The sequence below is a fragment of the Papaver somniferum genome, unplaced genomic scaffold, assembly GCF_003573695.1.
Source record: "Papaver somniferum cultivar HN1 unplaced genomic scaffold, ASM357369v1 unplaced-scaffold_10, whole genome shotgun sequence".
Taxonomy (NCBI): domain Eukaryota; kingdom Viridiplantae; phylum Streptophyta; class Magnoliopsida; order Ranunculales; family Papaveraceae; genus Papaver; species Papaver somniferum.
The window spans coordinates 6,081,424-6,105,617 of record NW_020618825.1 but is presented as its reverse complement, the minus strand read 5'-3'; positions in this window follow the sequence as shown (position 1 = coordinate 6,105,617).

Here is a 24,194-nt window from a genome sequence, read left to right as displayed (position 1 = left end):
ACTAACCCTTCATGATTTTTTGCGAGTTCACCAAACATTTTTTCACGATTTTTTTTTAAAAGGGGAAAATCTAAACCCCATGAAGAACCATACTCCAAAAGTTTGTTAGTTGAAACCGTATCCGGAACATTAGATTTTGGGTTTGTATTTGCCTGTTCGTAACATTAGGATGGCAGCGATGGTGATTGCTCTTTCATGGCCCATTAGGAAGTTTAGCTGTATCGTCCACACAGAGGCACTACAAAACAGAAGGGCTCTTGGGACGGTCAAAAAAACGTCCCAAGAGGCAAAAGGCCGTCCCAAAAAGGTATTAGGGACGGTTTTGTTAGCGTCGCCCGATCCACCGTCACTAATACTTCTGGGGACGGTTTGGGTTCTAGGGACGGACTTATAAAACCGTCAGTAGTACTTTTTGGGACGGATGTAGGGATGTAGGGACGGTTTCTTAATCCGTCCCAGATGTATTTCCAACGGTCATATAATGCCTATTAGTAACACCTAATAAGCGTTGCTAAATTTCAAAAATAAAATAAAATTTCTTTTCAGTTTCTTTGGCAGGATGCCTTTCCCTTTACCCTGTTAAACAATCATTCAGACTGCATTTTATCCCAAAATAGATTCTCACTCATGAAATCAAGTTGTTTACAAAAAAGATTCAGTCATTTACACTACCAAGTCTCATACAAAAAGAACAAAAAATATGAAAAACAACCAAAAGGTGATATTTTCAGTCTGCACTGGAAGTGTATTTGAGTGCTTCTGCTCCAGAACGACCCTTTATAGCTCCTGAAATTAACTAAACAAATTATATCCTAAGCTATATACTCAGTTCATGCTTGCTCATAAGAGAAAACGGAAATGAACAGTTTGAGCAGCTTCACACGGTAGAACTGGACTCACCTATTGAATAGTTGTATCTTGATGGACGAAAATAATTGAGTAATAGAGCTTGCGGATCAAAAATGAAGGAACCTAAATTGAGGGATACCAAAAGAAACAACAATATTAGTAAGGTTATATACTTCTGAAGTCAAAAAATAGAAAAATCTTTGACCAATTCACTCAAAAAATGATCTAGAACTGTTATTTGCCCGAAAATATTAAGAAACATATTCTCTTGCATGACATGCTCATAACAAAGAGATAAGGAAAGAATAACACAAAATCTGCTAGAATAAGGTGTATACAGTATCATGTTGAAATAATAAATAATAGAACTCGCATGATTTTGCATCAGCGAGTCATTAACGAATCCAAGAATCTTATAGTACATTCTCAGTTGTTGTTATGTGACTTCTTGGAACCCCTCCCAGAGACTTCGATGATTTCACAACATTTCATCGCACAGCTTTTGGTGCCTGCCAGATAATTGGTCAATATGAGATTGACAAACTCGATGCCTGGTTATGTTTAGATCTCTATGATGGATACAAACTTAAAACAGATATTAGATAATCAATGTCACCTGGTTGCAAAGTTTAAGAAGTGGCCCTATCTCTCTCTTTGAAAGATCTCGAGTACAGCTGGATACCTGACTTCTTACCTTTGATTGTACCTTGGACAACTAAAGGTAATAAACAAACTATTTTTTCATCTGAAATGCCCAACACGGATTAGAACCCTTCCTACACCTTTCCGTGTCGCATATCCTGCAACAAACATAAGTCGTTGTAAAACGAAATCATCAATCTACTCAATACATCATCAAACAGTTACATTATTCTCAGTAAGGGAAACCGAAACAAAGATCGACACATTCACAGTGGCAACAATCAGTTCTGCATGAAGAAACCAGTCTGTTTTGTTGACCTACTTAAATGCATAGTATCTTAACAGTCAACACTTCCCTAATAGATCTACATCTGTGTCACTTATTGAACCAAGGAAGGCAAGAAAACACCACACAATTTGTTCTAGTAGCAATAATTGACAATACAAAAGCCTTAGCATAAAAAGTGTACATAAAGCCTTAGCATCTGATAGATTGTTAACTATTTTATTATGCACATTTTTGATGCAGGAATACTCGTTGCCTCACAACAACATTACTAATCAGACTTTTATCAACTGTGCATAAGAGTAAACCAACTGTGCATAAGAGTAACAAATAAGACTTTTATCCACCATGTTCTGCATGTCCTATAAAGTTATCCAAAGAGGAAAAACTGCTTAAAAAGCTTGTAAAGAAATGGCCCATGTATACCTAAATAAAAGAACAAAAACCATTTATGCCATAACAGAGATTGAGTGGACAGAATTTCTATAATTGCTTTTACTGCTAAACAGAACAGAATTCACAGGCACATACAACCAACAACAAGCATGAAACTTCCTCCTATCCAAAGAGCAGAAGCAGAAAAACAAAATAATGCAGGGAAATACTACCTTGTTCTTCAATTTGTGTTTTCTTCCGCGGATGAGTTCTCCAATAGTTATTTATCTCATTATCAGTTCTTTCAGGCATCTTACGAGCTATTTTCGACCATCTAAACACGAACATTATTACTACTTGTTTTTATGTTAAAAGGAAATGGAATATAAAAATAGACCCTCTTCTCTTACTTGTTTCCCCAGTGATGTTGAAGTTGGAGAATTATGCACTCTTCCTCTGCATTCATTTGATCGGTTCGCAACTAGTTCATCCATCTCAATCGGCAACTCTTAACACTCCTCCTAAGTCCTGCAAGAAATCCAAAAACATGGTTCAATCCTTATTACTTAAGTCTGCACGTACCGGACTTCTTTTTTTCTTGTCTATTATTGAAACCTCCAACCTTCAGTTTTGGAGGCTCGAAAATAACTTGAATTCATTTTTCATCCAATACATTCAGTGCACATGTATCACGTAATATGTAAAGAGAATTTTAAATACCAATCTCATAATGAGCATAGGATAAATTTTATTTTTAACGCAAGCAGGAGCTTCAACTACTTGAATCATCTGTTTTGTTTTAAAAAAAACGCCCTAATGCACCGCGGTAGCCACCTCCAGGAGATGTAGGCACAGAACAATAAAGCACATCCCACTCTGAAAACCAAATTTGGTATGCGCCATATGTTAACAACCCAACCAGTAATCCAACGAAACATCAAATGCATATAAACTAAGTTCAACGATGAATGCAAAATGGTAGTGAGTATGGAATTACCTCCAACTATAAGTGGGTATTTAACAGGCTCGTAAACACAGTACTTTTGTAATTTCTGAGCCACTTCAGCTACATCTTTATGCCCTTCTTTTAGTTAGCGAAACTCCTCGATCAGTTCTAGTCACCTAATTAAACAATGCTCTATTATTGCTATTATTGCTGAACAAGACAGAATTCACAGGCACATGCCGCACATACAACCAACAACAAGCAGGAAACTTCCTATCCAAAGAGCAGAAGCAGAACAAAGCTAAATAATTCATGCATTTAACAATTAATGTGAAGCAGCAAGTCTAAAAATGGCATAGGAAAAAACACAGTGCATTCCCAACATGGCTTGACTCATATATGCTAAAAGGGGAAACCAAAGCTTGTGTTAGTAGTCAGATGACACTACATGTTAATTAATTCTAAGAGAAACATGTTTCTCTTGTGTTAGTAGTCAGACAGTAATTCCTAATTCATCACACTCAAAACTGAAATCACAATACTAATAATTCAATCAACTAAACAATCAATAAGAATGAAATCAGATAGATACACATTACAATAGAGAGAATTCGATCAGTAACCCAAATCGGCAAAAGATATAGTTAATCTGTAGGTTAACAAAATTGATCGAGAGAAGTTTGGAAATGGAGAGAGGCTTACTTCATTTAATTTTTAATCCAAAAACGTCAAAGACAAAATCGAGCAAATTAATCAAACAGCAAACCTGAAAAATTCAAAGGGAATCAACAAATATACTGCGATTTTACCAAAAGCAACCTTAAATTCTTCGTTTCAAACATCAAACCAGAAAAAATTCACGAAGCTGAGAAAGAGATTCTTACCCTAAGTTTCCATGATTCGATTTCTTAGTGGAGATGGAGAAGAAAGTGAAGATTTCACAGAGATGGTATCGATTCCTGAGGATTTCATGAAGATGGATGATGGTTGTCTTCAGCTGCGACTTCATGGAAATTTAATTTTAGGGTTTTCAGGAAAAAATAAAAACAGAAAAATGTTTCTGATCGGGAGAAGAATAAGAAGAAACTGAAAACTATTTAATTATACTCTGGGGCGTAAAATAATTAAATTACCAACTGTATAATCTATTTAATTGGGACGGCTGAGACGAATTCGTCTCTACTAGTGGACCAATAGTGACGGTCAGACATGAGTCGTCCCTGCTAAAGAAAAAATTGGGATGGTTTATGCCGCACCATCCCAAATACACATCACTAGGGGCGGCTAGAGTGGGATGTCCCAACAACTACCTACTAGGGACGTTTTTCTTGGAAGTGGCCGTCCCTAGAAGCCTTCTTTTTTGTAGTGAGGTTTACCCTCCATGTATGATTGGTGATTGGTGATAAATTCAAATCAACTATTCCATCGTACGGCTATTTCGTTCATCATTAATGGCAACACGAGCAGAACCCATCCTGGCACCGTTTTGGACTTCGTCTTCACGAGATCGGATCGATCCTGAAAAAGAGCGGGTCTAACAACACCACCAAATATTTCGCTTAGCAATCTGTATGGAAAAACTCAAATATAGTTTTTATGAGAATCAACTAGACAGTGAGACTCAATCAATGAAAAGTATATCAAAGAGTTTATATCTCAATCTCTCGATTTAATCTTACTCAAGCAAACTGCGAGTCTCGATTAAAGAGAGATAAACTTGGATGGTACCAAAGACCAATATCTAAGGATTATCAATCAACAACCGTTAGGTCGGACTATCCAATTGATTGATCTAACGCACAACCTGTATTATTTCTATTATATAAACAAATATAATGCGGAAAAGAAATAACACAGACACCATAAGTTTTATTAACGAGGAAACCGCAAATGCAGAAAAACCCCAGGACCTAGTCCAGATTGAATACACACTGTATTAAGCCGCTACAGACACTAGCCTACTCCAAGCTAACTTCGGACTGGACTGTAGTTGAACCCCAATCAGTCTCCCTCTGATCCAAGGTACAGTTGTACCCCTACGCCTCTGATCCCAGCAGGATACTACGCACTTGATTCCCTTAGCTGATCTCACCCACAACTAAGAGTTTCTACCACCCAAAATCGCAGGCTTTAACAATAAACAAATCTGTCTCACACAGAAAAGTCTATCAAAGGATTAATCTGTCTCCCACAGAAAAACCCTAAAGTTTTTGTTTCTTCTTTTGATATAATATCAAGGTGAGCATAAACCAATTGATAATCCGGTCTTATATTCCCGAAGAACAGCCTAGATTAATCAATCACCTCACAACAATCTTAATCGTATGGTAGCGAAACAAGACGTCGTGGAATCACAAACGATGAGACAAAGATGTTTGTGATTACTTTTATATCTTGCCTATCGGAGATATCAAATCTCAAGCCAATCAATCTTATTGTATTCGTACGATAGAAGATGCAAGATCATAACACACAACTACGATAAAAGTAGTATCGGTCTGGCTTAAAAATCCCAATGAAGTCTTTAAGTCGTTAACTTGGTTTTAGAAGAAGAAAACCAAAGGTTAAAGGAGAACCGACTCTAGCACGCAAACTAGTATCACACATAAGTGTGGGGATTTATTTTGCACAAGGCTAGATGTCTCCTTTATATATTCTTTCAAATCAAGGTTTCTCCTTGCTCACAAAGCAAACGCTATCCACAGTTAGATGAAAACCTGATTTAGATTCAAGCTAATATATCTCAACCGTTAGATCGAAATCTTAGCTTGTTATACACAAATGAAATGCACACACCTAGATTTGTTAACCACACCCAAACGTGTAAATTGTTGGTTCAATAATAGTCAACCAAAAGGTTATCCATTTGAGCATTTCATACCAACCATTTTCTTCTTCACCATAACTAGTTTAAATGACTTATATGAACTAGTTAGAGATTTGTTCAATTGCAAGGAAATCTCATGTACTACACAAGACACAATTGAAGCAAAGATGATTTGATTCACATGAATCGGTTCATGAACTTTATAGCCACGGTTTGCAAAATCATTCCTTAGTATTTATCAGTTTAAGTTCAGAAATCATCTTCAGATATATAACCTTCACAAGTTCGAAGACTAGGTTCGTGGACTTGAAGCACTGGAAAGAGTTTTCAAACTCCAGAAGAAATTCTCGGGTTCGAGAGCTTCGCCGGTTCGTGGATTGCGTTCACGGACTTGGCTCACGCAACAGTTTGTTAACTAAGCAGAAATTCTCGGGTTTGAGAATTTCGGCAGTTCACGGACTGAGTTCGTGGACTTTGATACTAGCCATTCTCCAGTATATGACTTATGCACATATGTGTTTCCACAACATACTTATGTCCATTATGGTTATGTAATCTAAACTCTCATTCCAATCATTGAAAAATTCTTAGAGGACATTATATAGTTGTTACACTATTTCTCGTCAAAGCAATTTTCAAAGTGATTGAAATATATCATGACTTACATCACTAGGTAAAGAAAAACATGGTCGAAGCGAAACGCTTACCAACACATATTTCGGGATATGGATAGGCGAGGTATACTCGGATCGAAATATCAAATGTGTATAATCTAAGTCTATATATATAGCATACGACTTTTGTCTCAAGAAGTAGGAGATAGAATAGATAGAATTTTGAGTGACAGATAAGTTCAAGTCTTCACATACCTTTTTGTCGAGAAGTTCCACCGGTTCCTTGAGTAGTTCTTCCACTTGTATGATGAATCTCCATGAATTCCTTGAGCTCAACCACACTTACTATCCTAGTCCGAGCCTTAGCTATAATAGACTAGAAATCAAGACTTGTAGTTCTGATCACTAACATTGAAAAACTTGCTTGATATAGGAACGCATGCGAGTTCGACCGAGCATTGCTCTAACAATCTCCTCCTTTGTAAATTTTAGTGACAAAACTATCAATACATATGGAATATAAAAAGATAATGAAACTTTAGTAGCTCCTATTCCATAAGTCTATTCTTCAACATTCCTTGAAATCTTCGTCCTTCCAAGTACTCCAATGATCCCAAAGGTTGTAAGTTTAGCATCACCGTTGTTGAAGATACGTAGCTATAACAATGAGAAATCATTGGTCTCGATCATTGTTATACAGTGTCATAGTATTATTATATAGTGTCAAAGTCCAATTGTATCATAACTTCAAGAATAATACTATGGTGATATGTATCACTCCCCCTTAGTCAATACTCCATCTCGATCATGGAAACCACTCCCCTTTACACAATGATCTGAAAACCATATGTATTTGTAGTGTGAACTAGATATTAATTCTCCCCTCTTTTGTCAATAAAATTGGCAAAGGTACAAGAACGGGATCATAATGAAATTTCCACAAGAGACATTTCATGACTAAAAGAAAGGACGCACATCATCTTAATTTAGATGCAATCATATAGCCGAAGCTAATAGCATTCATCAAGGAGTTTAAAGATAAAAGATAACCCCTCTAAAATTCCGCAGCCGCACACCCCTCAAGATATGACCATTAAGCACAAGTTCAAAAGAACTCTCCCCTATTTGATGTCATTACCAAGGGAACAACAAGAGCGACCTTAATTTCGAGAGAAAAGAAGGATTTTTATTGGACACCAAAAACCATGATAATGATTGTCTATATCCAAAAATCTCAATCAAATTAATCACAAGTAAACCCATGATTAATTTAATCGAAATACGCAATCAAATTAAACACACAAGGTGATCAACTTAATTGATTATGCTCAACATAAGAAAACTTACGGAACATATGACTAACATAACCACTAGAAAACTATTAGAATAGTCGTTCATATACTCAACACAAAAAAAATTATGGAATATATGAATACTCAACTAGACTAATTACAAGAGAACCCATAATTAATCTAATTGGAATACAAACAACCAAATTAATTACGAAAGTAATCAATTTAATTGTCAATTGTTTTGATTGACATAAGAGAACTTACGGAGCAACAACTAAATAACCAAACAAGATGATTAATTTAGTTCACAAATGCTCAACATAACATACCTTACGGAACAACCAACCAAGTTAATCAAAAGATTAATCAGCTTAGTCGTATCGTGCTCAACATGATACACACTACGGAGCCTCACAATATTACATAAAATATGGATCAATGAAGATCAATACTGTGGAATACAAAAGGATTCATTCTATCTTCCATCACTATTTGCATAACGATATTTAATAGACATAATCCTTGAACATAAAAGATTTTAACCTATCTTCCATCAAAGAATTGACATTATAGGCTTAATTTTTATAATTGTCAAAAGTCTATTCATCCTTAATTCAATACATGAATACCGATCATGAACGACTTTACTTTTTACAAAATATGGGACAACAAAGTTCACGGTCGTAAACATAAATATCCCATAACAAATTGCAATATAACAAACCATAAAGTTTAAATAATGCAAACCATCATCCTCCAAATATTTTTAGAATTTAAAGCCAATAAACCTAAAAAATAATACAATAAGTTGAAAATAATAGCTATGTGTAGTCACAATCATTTCTATTCAAAGCACTAGTTATTCATCCAACTAAACCAAAAAGAAGACATCCTGGGCATCGTAGATCTTTCTCAGAGCATCTACAGAAAACTCCTTCTCATTATTGAAGAACCCATTGATTATGGGATCATTCAATTCTTTCAACTCTTTGGGAACAACTGTCAACATGCTGAGTTCTCCTTTCAGTTTACGTACGGTGTTCGTTGTTAAGGACATCATCTGTTCATAATGAATGAGCTCTTCCAAAGATGAACTGATTTGAGATTTTAAGTCGTTTCTTTTGTTGATGAATTCTTCTACCAGGTTCCTGAAACTATCATCATGCTGATAAAAGGATACAAACCATTTTGAGGAAGGATCTTTACCATTCATTATAGCCTTCACTTTCTTCACCCTCGTGGATGAGATTCATGTACACCGTCGTACGTTAGCTGCATCAACAGCATTCCTACTTGCGCTTCCTCTAGTCACAGGAGCCATGAAACAGTATTCCAACGTACAAGAACAACTCCAAACCCTAGACAAAAGTTCTTTTATTATCTGTATATATATATATATATATATATATATGTATTTACCAAAACAGACTACTTGAGTTAAAAGGACGCAAAAACCTCATCTTCTCAAGTTAAGAATGGGGATGCGAAGGTTTAGGATTAGTCGGAGACGTTATGAGCAAAAAGCTCTCATTGTTTATCACATTGTGAAATTTCAAGGTTTGTAACATGAGTAGAGAACCTCCCCTTTGAAAAAACTGTTTCCAAGGGCTGATGATTAAACAGCATAGGATATTCTACTGGAACTAACAGTTTGTTATTCACAAAGGTTTCAGTTCGTGAGAATCCTTGATCACTAATTGATAGACACATTTTTGTGTCTGAATTGTCCTCAGTGTCTCTATTGCTAGTGCTTGATTTTGTACTTATTATGGTGTTTCTATGTTTGTGTAGGTGTTTTTGAAGAAATACACTTGTGTGGAAAAAGTTGCTCAAAAAGTGCTATTTGGACCCCGAAGGACATTTGCTATACGGATCCCAGATTTGGCTAAGGGGCACCCAAGGTTATGCATAGCCCAAATTCATCCTCAGCACCCAAATTTGTCCTCAACACCCATCTGCTATTCGCACCCCAGAAAAGGATAGGGGCACTTCATCTTCAACATTTCAAAAATAAATTTGGCAGGAAATTTGCGGCAGTAACTTGCAGAATTAGAGTTCGGATTTTGGAGTGGATTCATGGAGACTCAATGACTAAAACCTCTTGGGAAGGCCTGTTTAAGCTTAACAGGCATTGTATGATCAATGGTTTCGACCAAATTTGGCTATAATGGTGGAGTTGATGAAAAACAAAATCTGGGGTTTATCTTCAAACGGAAAGCATTGTTTTGAATTCCGAGGAGTTTGAGCGAGAATCAATCACTGGGTTTGGTTGCTTTGGGAATGTTTGGACCAAACAGGGATGGTATGGTCGATGGTTTCGATTAGATTTGGCTGCATCGTGGGTTTGAAGCAAACAGGGCAACACGTTCGTGGGAGAGTTTTCACGGGAGTTGCTATGAATTTCGTGTGTTGCTGGGACTCTAATTCGTGTACTGCACATGTATGGAGAATTCTGAGTTTCAATAGACGCGTGAAGGACGTAAACAAGGATTTAAAACCATAACTTTGGAAATAATATATTCCCGAGTAATGGCTTTGTTGTGAGAGAATTTGGAGTTATTATTACGAGATTCTCTTCACCTGTTGAGTATAAATAGCCTCTTGGAATATCATAGAGGGGTTATGGAGAGTTTTGGGAGCAGTGGAGAGCTTCAACAGAGCTGAAAATCAAGTTGCAGGAAAACTGTTTTCTGCTGGTGCACTGAAGAACACAAAGAACTTTAGACGCACAGAGACAGTCGTTTATCAACAGTGACCACGACACACAGGCGAGGGTCGAGAATCAGCGACTGTACTCTGTTCTATCGTTCTTTTCAGTTTGTAACACTTATGACTGTTGCAAACCCTATTTTGAATATTTTCTCGCCATTTCATCTTTGTAAACAATTTTTGAAGCAATGAACAAATATTTTGAGCGTGTTTACACAATGATGAGCTAAACCCATCCTATAGGGCAAAGGAGGAAGCTATTTCACCAATGAAAAGTGGTAATCTCTAATTTATGCAATTATTATATGATTATTTGCCTAGGTAAATAAATTGATAAAATGGTTTTTGTTAAACAATTGTCATTTCAATTGATGGAGCATGCTAGCCTAGGGTTTTGTTGTCCCATACTTTCGATCTACAATTGTTTTCTCTAAAAAATCAACTATTGCAATATTAAGAATCAATTTGAATGCATGATTATAATTAGAGAATATAAATCACTTTGATATTGGTAAATAGTGGATTCCATAGCCCCAATCTTCTCCATATTTTTCATATCACTTTTATTTATGTTTGCTATATTTTTAGTCTTAAAAATTAAATCTAAAATCTATTTCTTTCACAAGTCTCAACGAACTTCTTACTACAACAACAACTTGAAATCGCATCAATTTTTGGCGTCGCTGCCGGGGAGTCTACGCGCGCTGGTGAGTTCACTAGTAAAAGTGCTGATGATGCTTTCACCTTCTTAGGAGCTGTCGCTGAAAAATCCCAACAGTGGGAGTCTTGTGTTGAACCCCCCCAAAAGACTCTCGGTCAATAGAAGTAGCACCAATGTGGTAGATACAGGCTTCGAGTTTGATACTAAGTTTGCTGCTTTTTCTAGAAGGTTAGAAGCTTTGGAATTGAATCATCCTAAACATAGGTCTCTTGTTGAACCTGATGATAGGTTTAGAGCCTCTCAAGTGTCTAGTTGTGGAGTAGAACCCAATAACTCGTTTTGGGAAGGTCAGGTTAGTGAAGAGAAATCCCATTGTCTATAACAATGCTAGGTTTGAGAACCGTCAGAAGTTTGACCCATACTCAGAGACTTACAACCCTGGTTGGAGAAACCATCCTAATTTTTCTTGGTCTAAAGGTCAGAATCAAGGACATTCTAGTAATTCTCAGCCTCCCCCGGATTTGGTTATGCTAAGAACTCTTTAGGTCAACCCTAGTTTCAGAATGAGAAAAAGATCTCCACCTTAGAAGAAACCCTTACTATGTTAGCAAAGAACCATGAGATGTTATTAAAGAACCACTGTGGTTTTCAAGAAGAAATCAGGCAGAATTTTAAGAATAATTCCCAGTCTCTTGCTAACTTAGAACTTCAAGTCTTCCAAATAGCTAAGTTTCTTAGTGAAAGAGAAAATGGAAGGTTCCCTAGTCAAACTGATACTAACCCTAAAGGAAATAAATCGTCCAATCATGTGAATTCTATAACAACCCTTAGGAGTGAAAAGAAAGTTGACAATAAGGTTTCCATGCCTGATAGTTAACATGCTTTAGTTCACCCTTCTGAGCCAGAAAATGAGGAGACTGATAGAGTCTCCAAAGAGACCAATGAGGGTCATGATGATCCCGGCTTTGTTCCCAGAGCCCCGTTCCCCCAGATGCTAGTTCCAACTAAGAGGGAGTCCAACTTTAATGATATATTGGAGGTTTTTAAGCAGGTTACTATCAACCTCCCCTTGTTAGATGCGATTAAGAAGATTCCCGCTTATGCCAAGTTTCTTAAGGATATGTGTACGCGAAAGAGCAAACTTAGTGTCCAGAAGAAAGACCCAGGGTCCCTTACTATTTCTTGCACAATAGGTAAATACCGTGTCGAGAAAGCTTCGCTTGAATTAGGATCCAGTGTGAAATTACTGCTATACCATGTGTACCTTAAGCTAGGACTTTGTGAGATGAAACCTACCCAGATGACACTTCAGTTAGCTGATAGGTCCGTTAAAATTCCTCGTAGTGTGATCGAGGACATTCTTATTGAGGTCGACAAGTTTATTTATCCAGTGGATTTTGTTATCCTAGATACCCAACCTTTCCCTAACCCAGAGAACCAAATACCAGTGATTTTAGGTCGCCCGTTTTTAGCTACATCCAATGCGATCATTAACTGTCGAAATGGTATTATGAATTTTTCTTTTGGTAATATGACTATTGAGCTAAACATTTTTAATATTAGTAAGCTACCCTCTGAACTAGATGACTCGAACATAGAAGAGGTGAACATGATAGGACCATTAGTCGAGGAGTCATTACCAAACACTTTGTTAGAAGATCCATTAGAAAAATGCCTAGCCCACTCTGGGATTGATTTTGATGATGACGACGTGATTAATGAGGTGAATGCTTTGTTCGATTCAACCCCTTTGATAATCACTAGTAATGGATGGAAACCTAAGTTCGAACCTCTACCCGTTTCTCAGTCTACCCTAGTTCCTTCGTTAGAAAAGCCTCCTAAGTTGGACCTTAAACCATTACCAGATTCCCTGAAGTATGTGTTTTTAGTCCCATCTGAAACTTTACCTGCGATTATAGCATCCGACTTGGATAGGGATCAGGAAAGTAGGCTAGTGACTGTCCTTCTAAATAACAAGGAAGCTTTAGGGTGGACAATAGCATACATTAAGGGTATAAGTCCTACAGATTGTATGCATCATATCTATTTATAGAGTGACACCAAACCTTCTAGGGAGATGCAACGTCGACTGAACCCTAATATGAAAGAAGTAGTTCGAACCGAGGTTCTTAAGATGTTAGATGCAGGCATTATCTACCCCATTTCAGACAGTAAGTGGGTCATCTTCGTTCAGGTTGTTCCCAAGAAATCCGGTATTACTGTAGTCCAGAATGATAACAATGAGTTAATCCCAACACGGGTGGCCACGGTTTGGCGTGTCTGTATTGACTATAGGAAATTGAACAAGGTCACTAGGAAGGACCACTTTCCCCTTCCCTTCATCGACCAAATGCTAGAGAGATTAGCTGGACATAGCCACTATTTATTTTTAGATGGATACTTTGGTTGTAATCAGATTGTCATAGCCCCGGAATACCAAGGGAAAACCACTTTTACCTGTCCCTTTGGTACTTTTGCGGATAGACGCATGCCTTTCGGGCTATGTAATGCCGCCGCGACTTTTCAGCATTGTATGCTGAGCATATTTTCTGACATGGTAGAACGGTTCTTAGAGGTTTTTATGGATGATTTTTCAGTGTTTGGTTTGTCTTTCGATGAGTGCTTGCATCATTTGTCATTAGTTTTGACTAGGTGTAAGGAAAAGAATTTAGTGCTTAATTGGGAGAAATGTCACTTCATGGTTCGTTCAGGAATTGTTCTAGGGAATATCGTATCTTCGAAGGGTAAAGAGGTAGACATAGCGATAGTTGACCTTATTAAAACTTTACAGATCCCAAAAACCGTAAGAGATATTAGGTCATTCTTAGGGCATGCAGGTTTTTATCGTCGATTCATTAAGGATTTTAGCTTAATTTCTAGACATCTTTGCAATCTTCTTAACAAAGACGTTAAGTTTGTCTTTGATGATGCTTGTTTACAGGCTTTTGAGAAACTTAAGAATTTACTCACTACCGCCCCCATAGTCCAGGTACCCAACTGGAACCTACCCTTTGAGATCATATGTGATGCTGCAGATTATGCTATTGGTGTTGTGCTAGGTCAGCGAGAAAATAAGTTGCTTCATGTGATTTACTATGCTAGCAAAACTCTGAATGATGCACAGTTGAACTATACCACTACGGATAAGGAACTATTAGCTATTGTGTTTTCCTTAGACAAGTTTAGATCCTACCTCTTAGGTTTTAAGGTCATAATCTTTATTGATCATGCTGCTTTGAAGTATCTTCTTTCCAAGAAGGATACTAAACCTAGATTGATTAGATGGATCCTATTGTTGCAGGAATTTTCCTTAGACATTAGAGATAAAAAAGGTGCAGAAAATGTAGTAGAAGACTACTTGTCTAGGCTTGTTGTGGATACCCTTAATGATTCTCCTCCTGTTAGGGATAGTTTTCCGGAAGAACAAATGTTCTTTGTTACCCAAGCACCTTGGTATGCGAATATAGTGAATTATCTTGTTACTGGTCGAATGCCCCAACATTGGGGTAAACAAGATCGTTCTAGGTTTTTATCCGAGGTAAAGCACTTCTTTTGGGATGATCCTTATTTGTTTAAGTATTGTCCAGACCAGATTATTAGGAGATGTATAACTGAGAGTGACCAGTCCAGTATTATTTCCTTTTGTCATGATAATGCTTGTGGTGGTCACTTTAGTGCTAAGAAGACTGCTGCTAAAATATTGCAGTGTGGATTCTATTGGCCTTCGTTGTTTATAGACTCCCACAGTTAGTGTGTTACTTGTGAACGTTGCCAGAAATTAGGAACCATTTTCCGTAGGAACATGATGCCCTTGAACCCTATTTTAGTTGTTGAGGTCTTTGATGTATGGGGTATTGATTTTATGGGTCCATTTCCTAATTCTTTTGGTAACTTATACATCCTTGTCGTTGTAGACTATGTCTCTAAGTGGATTGAGGCGGTTGCGTGTAAGACTAATGACCATAGGGTTGTGATTAAGTTCTTGAAAAGTAATATACTTACACGTTTTGGAACACCGCGAGCTATAATTAGTGATGGAGGGTCGCACTTTTGTAATGGACCTTTTAGGCTTTTGATGAAGAAATATGGTATTACACATAAGGTAGCTACCCCATATCATCCACAGACTAGTGGTCAGGTAGAGGTTTCCAATAAGGAGATAAAGCGTATATTAGAGAAAACAGTTAATCCTAATCGGAATAACTGGTCGTCTAGGCTTACTGATGCCTTATGGGCTTACCATACTGGGTTTAAGACCCCCATTGGAATGTCTCATTATCGGCTTGTGTATGGCAAGGCATGTCATTTACCTGTTGAGTTAGAACATAGAGCTTATTGGGTTGTTAAGCAGCTAAATTTTCCACTTGACAAGGCAGGAGCCCATAGGAAACTACAGCTCAATGAGTTGGAAGAGATTCGTATAGATGCTTACGATAGTGCGAAGGAGTATAAGAACAAAATGATACTTGTGCATGATAAGAATATTTTAAGAAAGTCATTTTCTCCAGGTCAAAAAGTTCTTCTGTATGATACCCGCCTGTATCTTTTCCCTGGGAAGTTACGTTCTTGGTGGACGGGTCCTTTTATTGTTCGCACTGTCTTTCCCCATGGAGCTGTTGAGATCGAGACACCAGATGGTAGTCGTTCTTCGAAGGTTAACGGTCAGAAATTGAAACCCTTTTTAAAGCCCTTTCCTACAGGTGATGTTGAGGAGGTCCCTCTGGAGGAGCCTGTTTACCATTTATTGACAATCGAGGCGATTGTATGTTGTATATTAGTTTTTGATTTCTCTCTTCACCCAGGTTTTATCTTTCCGACTTCTCTCTTTATTGATTCCTCATGTTACTTTGCTTTTTGGTATTGCTCTTTCACTAGAAACATTGAGGACAATGTTAGATTTAAGTTTGGGGGTGGGGAAGAAACTTTTTGTTAGCTTTTAGTTGCAATAAATAAACTCCAGAACCTAGAAATTTATTCTTATTAAAATTGGCACTAACCAATCTAAGTGGATGGGAACATCTTGGTTGTAGGAGTTGAGGAACCAATCTGATTAGATGGAAGCATCTAAAGAGTCTATTCATAAAAGCACAGAGCTCAGGTGTTAGAATTAAAAAAAACATGGTAGTTTCACCATAACTCGTTGAATCCTAATCCCTTCTGTTTTTATTTCTTAAGTGATTTGGTGGGGCACACGACTCAAGTTGTTACCATTGCTAGGTGAAATAGGGTGATTGAGATACAAAAAAAAAAAAAAAAAAAAGTTTGAGACCAGACCATCAAACCAACCGGAATAAATTCAATAAAGTGGACCACTGGTGCCCTTGTATATGCCAGTTGTGTTGACCTAGAGTTAGGTTTATCGACCACTGGTCCCCTTATATATGCCAGTTGTGTTGATATTAGTTAGACTGATATCTCAGTCCATTAGGATAGGTTCATCTTGGCAGAGGACTTCAGACAGATATGGGAAACACCGTTCACTTTGAACCATCTATTTTTCTATTTATCCATCTTCTTAATCTTTCTATGTGATTGGTTGACTCCGGTTATGATGTCTAGAAACTATCTGAGTAGAGCTCTGTCACTTATATATGAATTTTAGTATGATGAGTTCAAACTCGTGTACATCAATTGGAATTTCGAATCGGGGTACTTCCTCTTATAGTCAATGATTGTATGCCAACCAAGGAGATAGCTAGGGTCTGGAGTAAAGGTTTTGTGGGTACACCTATGGTAAACCCTCCGGAGACAACACTCCGCCGCTGGGGCCACCTAGCGGTTTAACGGTTTGTTGCACGTGCTAAGTGTAGTCATTTTATATTAGATTTGCTCGAGGACTAGTAAATAATAAGTTTGGGGGTATTTGATAGACACATTTTTGTGTCTGAATTGTCCTCAGTGTCTCTATTGCTAGTGCTTGATTTTGTACTTATTATGGTGTTTTTATGTTTGTGCAGGTGTTTTTGGAGAAATACACTTGTGTGGAAAAAGTTGCTCAAAAAGTGCTATTTGGACCCCGGAGGACATTTGCTATACGGATCCCAGATTTGGTTAAGGGGCACCCAAGGTTATGCGTAGCCAAAATTCATCCTCAGCACCCAAATTTATCCTCAGCATCCATCTGCTATTCACACCCCAGAAAAGGATAGGGGCACTTCATCTTCAACATTTCAAAAATAAATTTGGCGGGAAATTTGCGGCAGTAACTTGCAGAATTAGAGTTCGGATTTTGGAGTGGATTCATGGAGACTCAATGACTGAAACTTCTTGGGAAGGCCTGTTTAAGCTTAATAGGCATGGTATGATCAATGGTTTCGACCATAATTGGCTATAATGGTGGAGTTGAAGAAAAACAAAATCTTGGGTTTATCTTCAAACGGAAAGCTCTGTTTTGAATTTCGAGGAGTTTGAGCGAGAATCAATCACTGGGTTTGGTTGCTTTGGGCATGTTTGGACCAAACAGGGATGGTATGGTCGATGGTTTCGATTAGAGTTGGTTGCATTGTGGGTTTGAAGCAAACAAAGCAACATGTTCGTGGGAGAGTTTTCACGGGACTTGCTATGAATTTCGTGTGCTGCTGGGACTCTAATTCGTGTACTTCACATGTATGGAGAACTATGAGTTTCAATAGACGCGTGAAGGACGTAAAAAAGGATTTAAAACCATAACTTTGGAAATAATATATTCCCGAGTAATGGATTTGCTGTGAGAGAATTTGGAGACATTATTACGAGATTTTCTTCACCTGTTGAGTATAAATAACCTCTTGGAATATCATAAAGGGGTTATGGAGAGTTTTGTTAAAAAATTGTCATTTCAATTGATGGAGCATGCTAGCCTAGGGTTTTGTGGTCTCATACTTTCGATCTACAATTGTTATTTCTAAAAAATCAACTATTGCAATATTAAGAATCAATTTGAATGCATGATTTGCATGATTATAATTAGAGAATATAAATCACTTTGATATTGGTAAATAGTGGATTCCATAGCCCCAGTCTTCTCCATATTTTTCATATCACTTTTATTTAAGTTTGCTATATTTGTAGTCTTAAGAATTAAATCTAAAATCTATTGCTTTCACAAGTCTCAACGAACTTCTTACTACAACAACAACTTGAAATCACATCACTAATGCTGGCTTCATTAGAATCAATAACTCTGAAATTGGCCTGACATGGTACAAGATCCCACACGGTTTGTCTGTGAAATTGATCTAACTCTTCATGCATTGATTTTTCCCAATAGGGAATATTCAGAGTTTTATCAGAATTTCCGGCTTCAACTTGTGGAGAGAAACTACCCATCTGAAGAAGTCCTTTTGTTTTAGATATAAGATCTCTTCTACTTTTAGATGATACACACAAAGGAGAGTTGCCTATCATATGTAGAAAAAGACTACAACTACTGTCACGACACCATTGGACGGGAGATGTAGGACTAGAACCAAGGTTACCCATACCATCAGTACTTTTCTGTTTAGAATTTTCTGACAGTTTTGTACGTCTTTTTGGAGTAGAAAAAGATCATTTAGTTTTCTTACAAGGATTACTTGCAATCTTCAGATTCTTCAAAAATGATGTACAAACTTGTTGATGTTGATTGGACGAGCAACAATATGGGATAGAACCTTGATGTTTGTCTGAGTGGTTCCTAGTCGCATCAGTTTTTTCAACAACTGGTTGTTGATTACTATCTGATTTACGACTATTCTTTAAAGAGGGACAACTGAAGTTTCTCAGATTCACAGAGGAACAATTACCAGATATCAAATCCTTAAGAATTGCAATTTCTGTAGCAAGACCAGAGTTGATCCGGATTTGTTCATCCAACCCTTTTTGAAGAGAAACCAGTTTATTGGACCTTTTTCTACGGTTGATTTTCAAACCTGGTGAAGCGTTAATCGAGACTTTATAGTCCATATAGTCAGATCGCTACAAACACAGACTTTTGAGGTCTTTAAACGTGTTTTCCTGCTCTGATACCAATTGAAAAAGAGGGGGTCTAACAACACCACCCAATATTTCGCTTAGCAGTCTGTATGGACAAACTCCAATATACTTTTTATGAGAATCAACTAGACAGTAAGACTCGATCAATGAAAAGTATATCAAAGAGTTTATATCTCAATCTCTCGATTTAATCTTACCCAAGCAAACTGCGAGTCTCGATTAAAGAGAGATAAACTTGGATGGTACCAAAGACCAATATCCAAGGATCATCAATCAACAACCGTTAGGTCGGACTATCCAATTGATTGATCTAACTCACAACATGTATTATTTCTATTATATAAACAAATATAATGCGGAAAAGAAATAACACAGACACCATAAGTTTTGTTAACGAAGAAACCGCAAATGCAGAAAAATCCAGGGACCTAGTCCAGACTGAATACACACTGTATTAAGCCTCTACAAGCACTAGCCTACTCCAAGCTAACTTCGGGCTGGACTTAGTTGAACCCCAGTCAGTCTCCCACGGATCCAAGGTACAGTTGCACCCCTACGCCTCTGATCCCAGCAGGATACTTCGCACTTGATTCCCTTAGATGATCTCACCCACAACTAAGAGTTTCTACGACCCAAAATCGCAGGCTTTAACAATAAAAAAATCTGTCTCACACAGACAAGTCTATCAAAGGATCAATCTGTCTCCCACAGAAAAACCCTAAAGTTTTTATTTCGTCGTTTGATATAAAATCAAGGTGAACAGAAACCAATTGATAATCTGGTCTTATATTCCCGAAGAACAACCAAGATTAATCAATCACCTCACAACAATATTAATCGTATGGTAGTGAAACAAGACGTCGCGGAATCACAAACGTTGAGACAAAGATGTTTGTGATTACTTTTATATCTTTCCTATCGGAGATATCAAATATCAAGCCAATCAATATGATTGTACTCGTACGATAGAAGATGGAAGATCAGAGCACACAACTACTATAAAAGTAGTATCGGTCTGGCTTCACAATCCCAATGAATTCTTTAAGTCGATAACCTGGTTTTAGAAGTAGAAAACCAAAGGTTAAAGGAGAACCGACTCTAGCATGCAAACTAGTATCATACGTAAGGTGTGGGAATTAGTTTTGCACAAGGCTATATGTCTCCTTTATATAGTCTTTCAAATCAGGGTTTCGCCTTGCTCACAAAGCAAACACTATCCACCATTAGATGAAAACCTGATTTAGATTCAAGCTAATATATCTCAACCGTTAGATCGAAATCTTAGCTTGTTATACACAAATGAAATGCACGCACCTAGATTTGTTAACCGCACCCAAGCGTGTACATTGTTGGTTCAATAATAGTCAACCAAAAGGTTAGCCATTTGAGCATTTCATACCAACCATTTTCTTCTTCACCATAACTAGTTCAAATGACTCATATGAACTAGTTAGAGATTTGTTCAATTCCAAGGAAATATCATGTACTACACAAGATACAATTGAAGCAAAGATGATTTGATTCATATGAATCGGTTCATGAACTTTATAGCCACGGTTTACAAAAGCATTCCTTAGTATTTATAAGTTTAAGTTCAGAAATCATCTTCAGATATATAACCTTTACAAGTTCACAGACTATGTTCGCGGAATTGAAGCACTGGAAATAGTTTTCAAACTCCAGCATAAATTCTCGTGTTCAAGAGCTTCGCCGGTTCGCGGACGTGGCTCACGCAACTGTTTGTTTACTCAGGAGAAATTCTCGGGTTTGAGAACTTCGGCAGTTCGCGGACTGAGTTCGTGGACTTGGCTACTAGCCATTCTCCAGTATAGGACTTATACACATATGTGTTTCCACAACATACTTATGTCCATTATGGTTATGTAATCTAAACTCTCATTCCAATTATTGAAACATTCTTAGAGGACGTTATACAGTTGTTACACTATTTCTCGTCAAAGAAATTTTCAAAGCGATTGAAACATATCATGACTTGCATCACTAGGTAAAGAAAAACATGGTCGAAGTGAAACGCTTACCAACACATATTTCGAGATATAGATAGGCGAGGTATACTCGACTCGAAATATCAAATGTGTATAATCTAAGTCTATATATATAGCATACGACTTTTGTCTCAAGAAGTAGGAGATAGAATAGATAGACTTTTGAGTGACAGATAAGTTCAAGTCTTCACATACCTTTTTGTCGAGAAATTCCACCGGTTCTTTGAGTAGTTATTCCACTTGTATGATGAATCGCCATGAAGTCCTTGAGCTCAACTACACTTACTATCCTAGTCCGAGACTTATCTATAATAGACTAGAAATCAAGACTTATAGTTTTGATCACTAACATTGACAAACATGCTTGATATAGAAACACATGCGAGTTCGACCGAGCAGTGCTCTAACAGATCCTTCTACCAAGATTTTTCCTCCACGAGATAGAATAACTTCTTTTTTCCATCTGGCATCGCTTTCTTGAGATAGCATCCTCAGAATTTTACCTGCACGAGATTAGGTGATCTCCTCTGCCACGGGGTTATCGTATTCACGAGATTGAATGACTCTTGGTCACAAGGCTTATGCTTTCATGAGATCTGGTGATCATATATATTGCCTGAGGAATTCACCTTCACGAGGTCGGACTATCCCATCTGTCACCTTTTGGAATTATGGTATCGCACCAGATGATCTCTTTGGCCATCAGGTTCATGCCTCCGCGGGATCGGATGATCTCTTTCTCCATTAGAGTTCTTCCTGCACGAGATAGGGCGATCTCCCTTCGCCGTTAATATTTGAACTTCAGGAGATGACTTGTTTTGTCATTAGGACATCATATGATTTATTCTATCACCTTTGGTATCCTACCTTCACGAGATCGGATGATCTCTTCCCCCATTTGGTTCGTGCCTTTGTGAGGTATGGTTATCTTCGTAACCTACAGGATCATGCCTGCACGAGATCGGGTGATCTCTTCCTCCATTAGGTTCATTCATCCACGAGATCGGGTGATCTCTTTTGCGCCATCGGGGTTTCACCACTGACAGCATGAGAGGAGCTCATCTCAACGCCATTGGATCTCTCTGTGAGTGGGATTTGTTTCTCGTTCGACCATGACAATAGAAGATGGTGATGAAATCCATACAACTACTTCTCCGATCATGGCAGCCCATTTGTTAGCATATTTTTTTTTTTGCTTTGTTTTTGAAAGCGTTTTGCTTGAAAACTCTTAGATCTGTAGACTTAACATCAACTGATGTATTGAAATATCAGAGAGAAAAACAATAATTACGTTTTTCTCCCTTTGTCTAGCAATTCTTCCCAGCCCTTTCATGGAGGAGATCGCTTAAGTGCCGAAGTGTTTGAAACTTCATTTTCACCGCGATCTTCTACTCTCTTGAGCATCTTGAGGAAGATACAGGAGATCTTAAAAGATCATAAAATCAAAGAAAATCAACTAAAAGGTGTGAATCTGTTGATTTTGAGGGCCTTCAAGACTCCACAGATCGCATGAATCGTGAATGAGCCCGAGCTCCACTCATAAATTCTAACAGAACTCTTACACAATGGTATGAAATCCACTTCTCTCATGGAGATTATGAAAACAATATAGAGCTGTTATTAGGGAGGTAGATTATATCTTCATACCTCCCTGTTTCTAGCGCCAAAATGTAGTAGCATAAAATCTGACTACTACATCCAACAAGATCTAATGAACATAAATCATTGAAAATCATACATAAAAGATAAAAGTGCTTAAAAGTAAAGATTAACACAAGGATTTTATAGTGGTTCGGCCATTAAAAGACCTACATCCACTTTGTTTTCACTATTATGGGTGGTGATACACAAAGATCCATGAATGGAGGTCCTCGTGGGACTTGAAACTCCATCCATGGGAGAAGAGGAGGAGCTAGAGTCTAGCTCGTATAGGGAGATAAGAAGCAGGAGAGAAGAAGAAGGAAGGAACCCCTTTACCCTATCTCTCCTTCTCTTATATAGGGGGTATTGTACATCGGATTACATTTATGCCATTAGGGATGACTAAATAATGAGTAGATAGAATAAGGATTACATAAGCTATATTATTGTGTAGTATTATATGGTGCTCCCGTCTGGATCTTGTGCCACGTGTAGAGTTGATATTTTACTCTCACATCCTTATTTATCTTTATTGGGAGGTTCTTTTTTCTTCCATCTTGGTATCTGTTCTTGCAAGGCCCATGTATGATCATAAAACGTTGTGTCTTTTGTGTGATATAAAAATTAGGGTCCTCCTCCATGGAGATTTGAGAGTAGGTGGATTTTGGATGATTCTGTTTGCCGTAGATGCGTCGTCATTTTCTATGGATCAACTTGCTTAAACATATTAATATGATCCCGAGAAACAGATAGGTAAAGCTTATTTATTTATGGTCACATATGTTTTGATTAAAATTATGCTTGGCATAAAAAATCGATCTTTTAATCTGAAATCCATATACTATTAGTATATAGGTTAAGGTCTAGATTAGGAAATATAGTTGGTTAAGGAAACCAAGTACTTGTGTCCTAAGTATAGCAAGTTAAGAGCTTTGTATCTTAGAGTTAAGTTAGGAAACCATGTACTTGTAGAAAAAGAAATCCTTGTTAAGGAATGTGTCCAGTCTAAAAGAGTTCTTTTCTTCTCTTCTTAGGCTTTGTATATCTCTCCCTATACGGTGATATATGAAATTGCTTATTCCTTCCTGAGCATTTAACCTCGTTAAATACTTGTTCTTCTTGTGTGTTTGTGTGTGATTGTGTTCTTGGCGATACTGAGGTACCTTTGTAGCAATGCAAACCTAACTCTTCCGCAGACTATGGCGCAACAATTGTTATCAGAGCAAGGAGCCGCTCATGGACACAATTACTCGGATTGAAGTAGAAATGAAGGTACTTTTCTGAATATTGCTTGAGGTAATATTAATCTCAAAGGTTCTATTTTTTATCTATATTTGGTTGTTTGTGAACAACGTTTAATCTGGAAAATCCAGTTAAACCGCAAAAACCAGTT